The 13,447-nt window shown below is 38.6% G+C and overlaps 1 protein-coding gene across 1 annotated transcript in view; it reads left to right on the top strand.

Annotated features, from left to right (window-relative positions):
• The window catches only part of PRKAR2B (protein kinase cAMP-dependent type II regulatory subunit beta), an 83,142-nt gene that overhangs the window by 7,876 nt on the left and 61,819 nt on the right, over window positions 1–13,447 (top strand). The gene's annotated exons all lie outside the window — the stretch shown is intronic.

The raw sequence follows: 13,447 nt of genomic DNA, 5'->3' as shown, positions 1-13,447 counted from the left end.
GACATGCAGCTTTGGGGCTACATAAAAAGATTATGGTAATCAAATGTGCAGTACCTCATTCAGAATTTTAAATGATACCATGTCACACAAAAAAGTGGGAGATCTGAAATGAAGGGGGATGTAGACAGGCAAGGGTGACTGAAGTGAATGGGAGTAAAATGCACGTTGTAGGCACAAGGTATCCATGGAGTGAACTGAACAACAGCCATATGGCAGTTTGCCATCCTTCCCATGAAAAGCATCCTTTTAGCATTGCTGCTCAGAAAAGTAGTTTACAGACCACAGAGAAAATGAGGAAATGCTAAAGAATGAGATGATACAAAAAGATACAAATTTTAATTTAGTCAGCACTGCCTTATTGTACTATAACACTCTGGGTAATGGAAGGTAAAGTGGTAAAAAACATGCTGTAACAACAGAAAGTGTTCTTCACTTGTATGTTTGCCTCTTAAATTGCTCTGCTTAATGATATTAATATTTAAAAAAAATATCACAGAAAGAATTTGAAGCTGAGAGCTTGGGCAGGTAAAAGCTGATAATGAGAATAGCTTTCTTACACATACTCTTCCAGTTATTTGACTAAAGTGATTTTTGTAAAGCTGGGCTGAAAAGGCCAATTAGTAAATATGAAGACTTCCCTAATGGAGGGACTAGAAAATTGCTTTATAAAATAGATTCTGAGAGAAGCAACATGATCTTTCCTCCTCAGAGTTGTTCCAGATACCGTTTTGCTTGTATAAAGATCTTTTTAACAGCATCAACCCCTTCTGAATCCCTGTGATGAAGATGTAAAGTATGTTTTTACAAATAGTGGTAGACTCTTCATAGTACAACTTTTTAGCAGACATGTCTATTGTAAAACATACCAGACAGGAAATAAGAAATCCTTGCCCAGTACTGGAAAGAAAACATTCCTTGCAAAGGCTCAGTATAGACTATAAATAAAAGATGTATAGAATCCTTAGTGTTGGGATGAATACAAGCTGGAATCAAGTGTAAACATGCAGACTTGCAAGGCCGAGAGACTGAAAGGTTTGGTATGTTTTCCCATTCTGATTTTAATGATAGATTTGAAATGCAAGTGTGAAAAAAAAACCCATTGCCATAAGTTAGAAGTAATTTGGAGTTGTTGCAAATTACTTGTTGTAACATACTTGTTAGTGTGGGCTAACTTGAACTCAAGCTGTCTGTGGAAACATTGTTGTGGCCTTTTTTTTGGGCCCCACAAATGAGTATATGTTGTAACAGCATCGATCTGGTCCTTCTGAGTTTTTTTTTCCCATTACTTTCAGCACTAAACTTGTTCGTTTTTAGATCCTGCATTTTGAAGCTGCAACCCTGCATTGATGCTTATGGAACTCCACTATTAGGCCAGTAATTGTCTGTAGTAAAAAGTATGGATTAATATCCCAAGTCTTTGAAATGGGTATTGATCAAGAAATGGTGAAGTTTTGCTTTGTAGGGTTTGGCAAATGAATGTTTGCAAACCAGTAAGTATGTTTAAACATTCTTCCTGGATTAACAATGGCTAAGAGCTTTAATGACAAAAGCTATCGAATGAAGAGCTGGGATTGTCCTGATATTTCTTGTTCTCTTCAAAACAATTTATGTGATGCTCATCACACAGAAACAATTAAGATATATACTACAGACATATGTTAAAATTTTCTTAAGGCTTTAAACGATGTTTTCTACCATTCTAAAAAAAAAACACCAAACCACATTTTTTCATCATGAATAACATATTAAAAATGTAGGTTCTCAATAATAGAAAGTATTAAACATTAGAAGGACAGATTTTTTTTTTTTTCCCGAGTTGTGCCCAGTTTCTGTTGAAATTGAGGAGCTAGGATCCAGAGCCTTTATAGGTATGCTTCTTCATGAGTCTCTTTAGTACTAGACCCACTCATACTATTTTTAGTTCTGATTCTTTTTTCTTGATTTTAATGCGTAATGTTTTCTCTTTCCAGCCATTTCGTTCAATACCTTTGAGTAATGTTCATGTATCTTTCTCTAAAAGCCATCTTTTAGCTGATAATTTATCTGTCTCTATTGGTTTTTAATAGGTACTCAAAACATGAGGAACTCTAATCTAGCCTTCACTACTACATTATTTAATCATTTGTGAGGTGCTTTAAATATAAAGTTAACAGCCTTCCTTCCTTCCTGTTGCCTCAGCCTACAGGAAATATTTAATGGCTAATGCATGTATAAAAACTGGTATGAAAGGAGGTAGATGGTTATTTATTCTTAGATACTACTAACTTCAATTCCTGGTAAAAGGTATCTGCAGTATTTATCTGCATGTCTCCCTTGCTAATCTGTCAGTTTAGTCCTTCTGCTGCAATGTAGCTGCTGCTGGCAGTTAAGGTGGGAGTAGATGTAGATTCATTTCCATTTTCCACCTTGCAACAAGAAGTATTTTGTTCTTCTGGTTTTGCTTTCTTAGGAACACCAATAAAATGGAGTCTTTGTATTAAGTGCACCCTGGTTTGCTATCTAACTGGAATATATTTTCATATGAATATGGCCCATCTGTAACTATTTCAGGTTATGGCCTTATAAAATGGAAAAAAGAATACAAACGGTGTCATGCTTTCTTTATGTCCATTCTTCAAATCATTGCTTTTGGCACAGATGTAGGTTTTTTGATGTATAAAGAGATTGGGAAGTCTTGGGATCTTGGGAAATCTGAATCGAAGAACAGTTTGAGCTTGTGAGAGAGAAGTATGCTCCCATGTAAATGTGTAGGTGATTGTCCTCTCACTTTGTCTCTGGGGACTTGTGGGAGTGTGGCACAGCCTCTAGAGTAAAGTTTCTTAATGTGAACTTCTGTAAGCACTGCTAGAAAGACCCAACTTCCATGCTACTGTCAAAATTGAATGTTATTGATTCATTTCCACCAAAGAGAGGGTTTTCCTGGGGAGGTTATGTGTATCGCAAGAGTAATTGCAGTGAGTTGTAAACCTACTTCTTCCATCTCTGCTTTTTTCTTTTGTTTTTTCTTTTCTCATGCACCACATTAAAAAAGGCAAACAAAACAGAAGAAACAAATGGTAGTAAGAGATGATAAGACAGTAACAGCATTCCTGGTTTTTACCTTTTGTTGTTAAGAGTGTATCAAGTGTTTTGTTTTCCTTTTTTTGCTTTTTGCAGTATGTGAAGTTAAGAAGGGTGCTTGCACTGCTGTGTATACAGAAGCTGAATCAGTGGCTAACATCCATTTCTGTTGTTTTGAGATAAAGGCTTATTTGCAGTTCTGCTTGACTGTAATGGAAGGTAAATCACAGCAGTGTGTGTGATCACACTTCTCAATCGAAAGGAGGCAGGTTGACATTTACAGTTATATCATGACACTTGCTGTCTTCGTAGCTGTAACACCAGATAATGGAAGACAATCTTGAAGTGAGCTGAACGAAGATGCGCTTATAGGCTTTTCAGAAGAAGAGGGAAGTTCTCTTGGACACAGATCATTGTAGTGATCTTTGAATCAGCCTGTACTTCATTGGATTCTTAGTGGAACATATGTTTTTATGTTAGAATTTTTTCTGTGTGTCAAACTCTGGAAGAATTCTGTCACTATAGCATCTGAATCATTGACAGAATCAAAACAAAGCATACAAGTGAGCTTCAAAGAAGAAATGTCCTTAAATCCTACAGGTTAAGGAGCCTGTTAGTGCTTCTACCTAATAACACAGGTCGTTTGGTACTTCTTCTGGCTCGGAGGTGACAAACCCAGGGCCCTTTCTGGGGGGCTGGTGCATGGTCCCTGCACTAGGCAGAAGCTGGCTGGGCCCCAGCAGGGCATCGTACCACTGGAGTGGGGAAATTCAACCCCTGAACAACCTTATTTTTGTTCTTCTCATGTGCCTAGTGTTTTCTGTACTTTTCTGAGGAAGGAGTTACCATTCATGGCTGTGGTAGAAGACAGTACTTGGCAATCCGGTGTCTCACCTTCAACATTTATTGTTTTGATGTTTTACTTGCAGAAGCTGTTAGGCAGTTGCTAGCGAAGAACTAACAAAGCTGACTACACAGCTCTGAACATAGACTGGCACATGACTCTTGTTTCTTGAAATCATAGTGTAAAAGTCATAGTTTGAAGTTATTCGAGCACTCAGGTTGGTTGGTATATGTTCAGTCCAGTTGATGTAAGACCAAAACGAAACATGTTTTATGGCCAGAAAGAGCCAGTTGGTGGATAGCATGGAGTGCGTGTCAGTCTTGCAATATTTAGTTTTACTCAGGAAGTGCATTACAAAAGGTGCATTACAAAAGGTACATTACAGTGTTCAGACAGGGGCAGGACCTGAGCACCTAGTACTGATTAGCTGGGAGGCAGGCCAAATGGGCCAGTCCAATACTGAATTTATGTGACCTTTGCTTCATTGTAGGTGTTAGTTTGGTATTGGCTGTTAATTTTCACAGATGAGTAGGAACTTATTCCCTTTGAGGTTTTCTCCATTGTTAAATCTAATTGAAATTGTTCCAGAGCTAGCAGGAGCAAGCAAATGGATAATGTAGGGGTATAAACTTTTCCGTGAACCAAGGCAGAAGAACTGAGCAGGAAGCTGTTTTCTTGAAATGAGGTAGGTATTACTGACAGCAATAAATAGTCCCTATTATTGCTTTTTTAAAAGAAACTGGTATATTGCTTGTAAAATGAAATTACTCCAGTATTTAAATAGCTTGTCCTGAAACTAACTTAAAATTCACTGGTGAGGTTCTGTGAAAGCCTGATCTTTCTTCCCAAGTATAGAAGCAATTGCTTTGACACTTGTGGCAGTTACCTGTCACTGTAGCCAACACTCAGAAGGTAATGGGAGTCTGGTTGTTGCTGAAAAGTATTTCTTTGATTCTCTTTTTATGTTTTTATTTGGGAAATGCACACAGTTCAGAATATAAACACATGGACTGCTTTAAAAATGTAAAGGCAGAGCCAAGGAGATTTACGCAGTCATTCCAGAAACTCTACTTCATATTTACTTCTGGCTAGGAACTGACATTGTTTAACTTGTGTTCTGCCTTCCAGGAGAAAACAGTTAATAGAGTTGTAGAACTACACCCCTTCTTTTTTAACTAATTTTTTTTTAGGTGATGAATTAGCTTTCATCGCAATGTTAAGAGCTTTTTACTGAGTATGTCTCAAGTAGTAATGTTTGGTTTTCTCTATAAAACTAGCTTCGTACTTTTTCTTGCCCAAACTGTGTATTAGATTCAACAGTTGCAATGCTTTCTGAAGATAGCTTCTCTTAGTGTAGTTTGTGTTTGACACTGGGTTTTGTGTTTATAGAGTAAGGATCTGAATGCATATAATTGATCATAGTTTAGGGAGTGGAAAGAAGGTTGAAGTTTTTTAGTCTTTAACTGAAAAGTCATGGAAATTCCAGTTAGTCTGTGTGATGAGACTTGCCACTGAGTATTAAAACTGTCACTTTTTTTTATTTATCCTTGAAATTTTAAGATCATGATACAGGAGCACCTACAGGGCCAATGGAACTCCATGCTTTAGGAAGTACATACATGTCTATTTTTATAGGCTGGCCTGATGAAGCACTTATGGTCTGTCAAGGTAGTGATAAACACATTTTTGAATGAGTGTATGTGGTGCAGTGTAGTAACTGAGGGCGACTTTTCCCATGTCCTACCAGTTATAAGAGATACTTAAAAGACATTAAAAAAATTAATTAAATACTCTGTGGGTGTGAATGAAATCCACAAGAGAAAGGAATTTGGACTGAAGGCTAAGGTTTGGTCTTTTCTGATCTCATCCCTTGATAATCATCCCTTAAAAAACAATGATCCAGCAATTAACAATAGGGCTCTGAGAGTTAAAACATTGGGTTAAATCTCCGTGTGTGTCACAGACTTGCTGTGTGCCTTTGAGTAGTTCGCTCAGTATGCCTGAGCACCACTCTAACTTGGCAAAATGGAATACTTGCCATCCTCATCTTGTCAGTAGCAATATGTGTGTGAAGGATTGCAAGGGACTCATGTAGCATTGTTTGCCTGAAATAGTTCAAAAAACCTCTAGCATATAGAGTCCAGGGCCCAACCGATGCTAGAATTTAAGACATTTTTGCCTGATGCATCATTTTTTTCCTGACTGAATGTAGAACATAATTCACCTGAATGTGCAGAAATGCCTGAATAATCAGCAAGATTCTTGTAAACAGAGGAAACCTATGTGGCCTGTTTAGGCTACAAAGTTAGCCTATAAATGGAGTACCAAAACTGAGAAAGCTTTGGTGAGTTTCGCCATTGTCCTACATGGATTATGTCTGGGTCAGATTGCCATCTTCCAGATTTTATCATAGGAGAGTGCTGGTAAGGTTGTTGATAACTGTAATACCATGCTCTAACGAAAAGAAGAGCATATTCCCAAATGGAGATGAACTCAGGTAAGGCAGTGTGGGGGCAGAGCCTCAGGGCAGACTGGGGATGGAAACTCTGTATGAGCCTGAGTAGGAGGGAGCAAGAAAAAGCAAAGCCAGAGGCAGCCCCAAAAGGGATTGGCTGTTGCAGAGAGTGGAACATGCTGGAGGTGGCCTTTTGTAGCTCTACCCCCAACAGCCAGCCCTTTCCAACCAGAGCAGACCACCACAAGTACAACCTTATGTAAAGCAAATGCAGAACTGTGTTGTCTGCATACTGAAGAGATTGCATTGCATGATATTCCTAACTCGTGCTGTCATTTACCAAATTGTTTATACAAAAGACAGTTTGTGGTTCTTAATATGGGCCTCTGTGTATAACCACTACATTAAACCATGTGTTCTTCTGGCCACAGTTAACATGAAGGTCACATGTAGACCCAGCCTATAAACAGTGAATAAATTTTTGCCTTGTGTCAGTGTTTTTAAAAACAGAAAGTTGTCCTTGTTTGTGGTTTTATTTTATTTTATTTTTAAATCTACTAATAGGACAAAAAGTGGAATTACTTTTTCTTGTCCAAAATAATTGTTAAAAGAAAAATCAGGAATACTCGTCATCTTCACTTCTAGTAACCTAATGTGGTCACTGGGAGTATAAATTAAAAGTAATGTTTATCATCATTTTATGGCGTATCCTTTCATTTCAGAAACCTCCCGAAGAAGTCTAATTATTTATATGTATACATATACACACACGCACATATATATACACACACTTAGAAAGCAAGGAAAAAATGTTAGAAATTTGCAAGTGACAGAAATAGATTTTATTTATTTTCTGTTGACGATATAATTTAAAGCATGCACATTCCACTATGTTGGAAAAGAAGCTCTAGCTTATCTTTGTGGACACTGGAATATCCAGACCACTAGGTCAGTCAGGAGTCTTACCTGCTTCTTAGCATGCTTGCTTGCCCATTGCTTTGGCTTCAGGAGAAGAGCTTTTAGTGTTTGCCTTTGGGATATGGCATGGCCTGAAGAATAGGGCTTTTTTTTTTTTTGGATGTGTGGGTTCCTAGCCTGATATATAACCAGTCAATTGCACTCATCCCTTAGTTTTTGTTTCTCCCTTTTTGATGCAGTCTTGGCCTTTTCTCTTACCTGCTCTAAAAGAAATAGAATTTCTTGAAAGGCAGTGGAGGTTAGGGGAGGATACTAGACAGATCACGCTGCACCTCATCAGACAGAGTAGAGGTTTTGACATGATTTCAAAGCAGAGTCTAAGCAAGAATCCGCATCTCCCCGTGCATCTTTTGGTCTGCCTTTATTCTGTCTTTATATACTTCCCTATTCAGTACTCTGATCTCAGATTATCTGCCTAGATAGGTAACTGTAAAAAGACAGCATGAAGAAGTGTGTGTCAGACTTCTTGGATGAGTGTAGAGAGAGGGGATTTTTGGGTCATGCCCGCATACATCAGTTATGATTGGGTTTAGCTGTATTTCAGGTAATGGTGTGTCATTATCAAATGTAATTTTGCTAGGAAATCCAAACTGGGAGCACAGTAGGTTATTTTATTATTTTTTTTTAAAGCCCTCTGGTGGAAGACCATTATTTCATGCCAAGAGTTATTTTGCTGCCTGATGACTAGTCAGCTCATTGGAGAGTTTTGTTATCAAAAGTCATGGAAAGTTGGCCCCTAGTAGGAATCTCACAGATAGTTACTGAAGGAAATCAGAACTATGTTCTCAAGCTTTGATAGCCAGAATGAAATGGGAGTGAAAGTGACTGTGATGCCAAAGTTTACTTACAACAGATGCAACTTTTCAAACGCTGCCCAAACTTTGAGCAAAATGGAGTAGCACTGAAAAATCCACTATTCACCATTGCTAGACATTTCTGAATGTGATCTACAAGTAATGGAGCCATAAGACACAATGGAATTTAGTTTTACAGCATCTCATAGAATGCTTTTAATGCTGCTGCATTGTAAGAAGAAAACAGACAACACGAGGTAGATCTTTGTATTTGCACAATTTGGGAGGTGCCATTTGTAAGATACAGAGTTGACATCCTTCTGGGTAACAGAAATACGAGACAATGGACTTTGCTTACGTAAGTTTCTGCAGCTCTTTTGGCATCAGTGACGGGATATCTATGTGGTGGCCCTTTGTGTGGCTCTTCAGCAATAGGGAGAACAGTAATTTTGTTTATTGGAAGTCATGGTAGATCCCTGTTGATATTTTTGTCATTGTCTGCAGTCCTTCAGTTGGTCTGGCCGATTGCGTGATGTCTTCAGTAGCACCTGCGTTGCTGGTGCCATGTCGACAGGCTAGTGTGCAGCCTGTGACGGTTTGTGGGGTCACTTAGGTACTGCTGACACCAAGGTTTATTTGGTGGCCTTCTTTACATCTGTACTTGACTCAGGAAGCCATTCATGAGGCCAACCTGAATCATGCCTGGAATCTCTGTAGTTAGTGCATCATCAGTAGTCCTGTGGATGTGGATAAGGATTTTGACTGTCTAAAAGAGAAAGGTAGAGACTTGTATTATTAAAAGTGAACCTGTATCCCACCTTCTCCCTGGAGTCGCGTTTGCATGCTGTTATGCATGTTTGCAGGAGTAAATGAGAGCAGATGTCGCAAGAGTACCAAAGGTCTGTGTTGAAGCAAGTGCAGCCACCAAGCACCAGCCATGCTTCATTTGCTTGCCTCTCAGAACTGGAAAAGCCAAATCATGAAGGATGCTCTGGCTGACAGCTTCACCATAATCCCTGACAGCTGCTTGCAGTAATTTAGCATGGCACATATATGGGAAGTGAACAGCAAAATCCTGTTTCTTTTCTCACTCCTTCTCACTCTTCTCTCTCTCCCTCCTTTCTCTTCTATCTTTAGTTCACCCTGTCAAATCTTAACACTCTAGTTTTTGATAGCCCAGGCTTAAATGTTGCTGGTGCTGTGCAGGCCTGCAGCCTAAAACTACAGGGATTTACTAGAAACAGAAGAACAAACACTCAGAATATCCCAAACCCATTCTCAGAAACTGCACTCTGATCTCTGGGACCTGAGCTTGAGGAAGGTGTCAGCTACCAAAGTAAGTGACTGCAGTGCATATGCTCCTAGCTGGCGGGAGGACACTGGAGCTTTTTCATTTTGTTTCTGTTTCACTAGCTGGCTTGGCTGGCTGCCAGAGAATGGACAGTTTGGCTAATGGTGGGAAGTATGTTATTTGTAGGCTGTTAAACCAGAGAGACATCTGACCAGGAAATGGTTGATATGCTCTGCCTGTGGACTGTTAGATGTTTCATCAGTCAGGAAGCACCATCCTACTGTCAGTATCATCAGCAAGCTTCTTTTGTGTGGTAGGAATGAGGACAGAATAGTGCTCAAGTGCTTCTCTTTTTGGTCATGATTCTATTTAGATGCTTGTGTATGCTTTTTTGGTTATGTGTTGAGGTTTGTTCTGGTTTGTTGTTTTTCTTTTCGGAAACAGTCTCAATTGCATTCTCCTCATTATATTCAAGCAGTAAGACTTGGAGCTTGGTCTTTTTTCTTTTTTCTTTTAGAGTCACTGTCCTCTCTGCTGAGGTACAACTGTCAGCCTTCCTCAAAACCAAGTGGGAGAGTGTGCTTTGTCTTACGATCTGATAGCTAACAAAGTTGTCAATTTTTGTTCTGCCTAGCTGAGAACAAATTATCATGACTGCAAGAGAAACTCCCTTTAAATGCATAATGTTCTTAAAATACACATCAAGTCCAAAATCCTAAATTTCACCAGGAAGTAAAAAGCAGGCAATGCAGATTGCAGGTTGTGCATATTTGTATACCTCTTCATCAAGGTGCTTTGTACCATATGTTTCTGCTGAGATAGTCCTCGGAAGCAGGCAGAGACTTTGTGTAAAATCTTAACTTCAGAAAGGTTTATTGGTGTTTTCCCATGTAGGATTTGTTGCAATACTAACAGCAAAGTGACAAAACCAGAAATAATAGTAGGAAAGCCTGAGTCTTAAAAGGTTTGAGGCTTTGGATTAAACACAGGTAGTATGAATGCATATGGGAGAAAGCAGTTATGTTCACAGTTGTTAAACCGTATAAAATAGGTGAGATAATTATAAACTCTACACAAAGGTGTACTCCCTCAGAGAACAATACTGACAGCCATGACGTCTTCTCCAACCCACTACCATCAGCGAGATTGCAATGTTATTCCTTTGTAAGAAATACATCTTCAGGTACTGTCAAGAGACAAAAGACGTAGGCCAAAATTTTGCAAGAAAAGGGAGCCTAAAGGACTGTTGTGTAATGGTTAAGGGAAGCTTTTGGCTGTTGGGAATTCAAGACAACATGTCACTCTTGTAAAGTCTTGGGTGGTCTAGTTAGCATTCTGACCAAAATATTGATTCAAGGATTGGTGCAGATTATTCTTTGTTTTGAGAGATGGTGATCCTGAAGCGTAATGCCACAAAAAATGTCAGTTTGGTAGTTTACAGATGAGCAGCACCACCCAACTGATATAGGCACTGCTGGCAGAGCTTTGGCAGAATGACGAGTTTCTTTCCTATTCTGACAGTGAACATGCATACGTTAGTAAATATGCTTCAGGCAGCAGAATTAGAAAGCAGAAAAGAACATGAAATTGGATCTGAATGCCTACGCTGCAGTGTTAGAAAGCAAATAACCATAAAGTTCTTAAAATAGCTTATGAAATTTCAAGTGGAAAGAAGCCATTTGCAGATGGTAAGAAGATAAAAGTATTACTGACATTTTGTGTCAGATGGGGTTTAGTAGCATTTGGAAGCTATGCTGTAGATGTAGAGGAATATTACTTGGAGATGGTAATCAGTTGCTTAGCAAAGAGGGGTGTTACTGCAAGTGGTGTTGGGGTATAGTGATTATGTTGAAAACCCTAAATGAAACAAGCCCAGCCCACTCTGTTAGGCAAAAATAGGCAGTTTGGTAAATTGTGTAAAACAGGGTGAAAGTAAAACAGCATCTATAGGTGGTAACCAAGCTAAAGCAGTGCTTCAGGTCTTGGGTTTTGGCTCTGTGGGAAGGCTTGGGTCTTCATAGCTCAGGTTACATCTCAGGAAGGCTGAGCTCTGACATACGTTTATTCCATTGGTAGTTTTATGCTCAGTTTAATATTCCCTTTTAGCTTTCAAAACATATTGTCTCTGGTGGGTAGAAATCTTCTCATATACACACTGTCTTCACCATGCATGCTGAGTAACCTGGGGTTGAGGGCAGCAAGTACTCCAAGCCAGGACTTCTGCACAGGTACGCTTCTGCAGTCTGTGCCTAGACAAATTCTAGCACGAAGGAATTTGTTGCAGTCTGTAGTATAGCTGAGGATTAGAAATATTGCTGTGAAGTATTTTTTTTTTTTTTTTTCCTTTTATCTAGATGATTACTTTTAATGAGATAATGACTAAGTGCACTGGTCACAAACAATAATGAGGCTGAATTTCTAAAAGGAAACATGCTATGTGTGGCATATGATGCAAAAACTCAATACAGCAATGCCTTCACTAATGTGTTCTAATATTAATCTCAAAGAAATTATACATTTAAAAGTAAAAAAGCTCAAATCTTGAATGAGCTGCTTGTGTGGTAAAAATAAATACAATCTCCTACAGCAGCATTTTGTTCCCATTAATAGGCTGTGACAGCCTGTTTCACGGTGTTCGGTCATTGGTCTAACACATCAGACAGGCATTTCATCTCTTTCTTTTCAGAGTAAGTAATTACATACAGCATCAATTATTCATAAAAGCTGAAAACTCTTAACTGATAAAGTAAGAAAGATTCGGTTGCTTCTGTTTTGAGGTTTGTATTAAATAACAGGTTAAATATCCAGGCAACTTGTGGCATAATGACTGGCTGTATGTACATGTCAGAGCATGACCATGAAAGTGTGCTGCTCCATAGTAGCATTTTAAAAGCACATATATTTAACATTAACACTTAACTATAACCTGGAAATAATGTAAAAGTCCTGAAATAATATGTTAGACTCTCTATTAAATGTTTGCGGTGACTTTATAACATTGCTGTTTTCCTGATACTATGTGTTTAAATGGATACACAAAGTTTTCATCTTCAGCAAAGCAAAACCCGAAGTATTCATCTACGTATTTAATTCATGTTCTTGCAGTGACATCTTAATAATCAGTGAAATAATTTGCCAAAAATTTTACAGAGCTTTTTAATGCAAATTATGAAGTCAGACTTCTTCAGTTGTCAAGTAATAATTTGTGGCTTGTTACTGTGTAGTCATACAGCCCTTGGAAGTGTGTGGTGTTGAGTTTGGAAAGAGGTGAGCTTAGTGTTCCAGCACATAATCCTGGAAATATGAGCTCCAGAGGTAAATCACAAGGAGCGCAAGGCAATTATCTGGTCTAGTTTTCAAATTATTTTGGTTATGAATCTGTCCCAGATTTCTTGAGAAACTATTCTACAGTGAAGGGGGACTCGTTTTCCAGACTGGAAAGTAGTAAGTAATTTGTAGAGCCAATAAAAATCTCAAAATTTGTTTTTGACTAACTGAATGACAGGACTACAAGCTCTTATAAATTTAGTTCATATTTTTGCACATCATAAAAACGAGGATAATAGGATATTCTGGTTTCTGTGTGCTTTTACTCTTTTACAGATGTGTCAACGTCTTCAGAGATAGGAGTAGTTTGTATTTGTTGTGGTGCAGGTGGTTTTAGAATCTGTAGATGTCATTTTTAATTTAAAAGAAATAAAACTCATAGGGCATCCCATCTGGTGTAGCCACTTTCTCTCACCAGCATCTACTTTACTTATAACAGCCACATTTTTATCTCTCACTTTTTCTCCCAGTAGCATGTAAATACAACCAGTGTAGCACCGTTTCTTCCTCATCCTCAGTCTCTGTCTCTGGTACTCCCTGAAAGCTTGCATGTTCTTCATGTCTCACTGCCTGCATTCTGCCTATGTATATGAATCTGTGTTCATGAATTCATGTATATGTATGTGTTCTGCCTCCTTGGGTACATAGCAGCCATGGCTCCTTAGGGAGCATGTGCTTCCTAAGAGCACATACTTGCA

Source organism: Neopsephotus bourkii, unplaced genomic scaffold (assembly GCF_033783945.1).
Source record: "Neopsephotus bourkii isolate Nb327-2 ecotype Australia unplaced genomic scaffold, CSIRO-AGI_Nbou_v1 NB_1328, whole genome shotgun sequence".
Taxonomy (NCBI): domain Eukaryota; kingdom Metazoa; phylum Chordata; class Aves; order Psittaciformes; family Psittacidae; genus Neopsephotus; species Neopsephotus bourkii.
This window is presented reverse-complemented; position numbering and strand designations above follow the sequence as displayed.